Here is a 994-nt window from a genome sequence, read left to right as displayed (position 1 = left end):
ATCAATGTAATTCACCATGGGTACAGACTAAGTATTTAAAAAATCATATGATAATTTCAAGAAGGAGGAGGGGGAGGAGAAGAAGCAGGAGGAGGAGGAAGAAGAAGAGGTAGAGGAGGATGAGGAGGAGGAGAAGAAAGAGAAGGAGAAGAAGAAGGAGGAGGAGGAGGAGGAGGAGGAGGAGGAGGAGGAGGAGAAGAAGAAGAAGAAGAAGAAGAAGAAGAAGAAGAAGAAGAAGAAGAAGAAGAAGAAGAAAAAGAAGAAGAAGAAGAAGAAGAAGAAGAAGAAGAAGAAGGAGAAGAAACAACATTGTAAAATCCAACATTCATTTTATTTTATTTTAAATATTTAGAGCGCGAACACAGTCCCCCACTACCACAAATTATGCAGTCGAGTTTCCCACATTTGGGGAAATCGCAGGGGTCAGCACATCCGGAGTGCAATGGATAAGCCTCGCCCTGGGAAAACCACCTTCGTGATCATGGTATCTCCCCTGCCAGGTAAGTATCCAACATTCATTTTTGATTTAAAAAAAACTCTAAGCAAAATAGGAATAAAAAAAGGAACTTTCTTAGCCTGTTAAAGATGATCACTGGGAGACCTATAAAGAATAATTAATAGTGACAGGCTAAATAATTTTCCTCTAAGATCTAAAACAAGATGAAGTTGTCTATTCTCAACAATTCTACTCAATATTGCACTGAAAATTCTAGTCTGTGTAATAGGGTGAGAGAAGGAAATAAAGGAATCCCAGAAAAGAGAAAGAAGTATAACTGTCTGACTCCACAGATGACACCATCATCTACATTAAAATCACATGGACTATAGCTTGACCAGGTGGTGGCCCAGTGGATAGAGCATCAGCCTGAGATGCTGAAGACCCCCAGGCTCGAAACCCCAAGGTCACCAGCTTGAGCACAGGCTCACCAGCTTGAGTACAGGGTCACAGGCTTGAGTGTGGGATCATAAACATGACCCCATGGTTGCTGGCTTG

The 994-nt window shown here is 41.6% G+C and overlaps 1 non-coding gene across 1 annotated transcript; it reads right to left on the bottom strand.

Moving 5' to 3' along the window:
• Positions 1-348: 348 nt before the first annotated feature.
• On the bottom strand, positions 349-508 carry LOC136389999 (U1 spliceosomal RNA). The gene has a single exon (XR_010748531.1). It is a non-coding gene; the product is annotated as a U1 spliceosomal RNA (small nuclear RNA).
• Between the last annotated feature and the right edge of the window lie 486 nt (positions 509-994).

This window comes from Saccopteryx leptura, chromosome 1, assembly GCF_036850995.1.
Source record: "Saccopteryx leptura isolate mSacLep1 chromosome 1, mSacLep1_pri_phased_curated, whole genome shotgun sequence".
In the NCBI taxonomy this organism is placed as follows: domain Eukaryota; kingdom Metazoa; phylum Chordata; class Mammalia; order Chiroptera; family Emballonuridae; genus Saccopteryx; species Saccopteryx leptura.
Note: the sequence above shows the minus strand (reverse complement) of the source record. Positions and strands in the feature narration are given on the sequence as shown.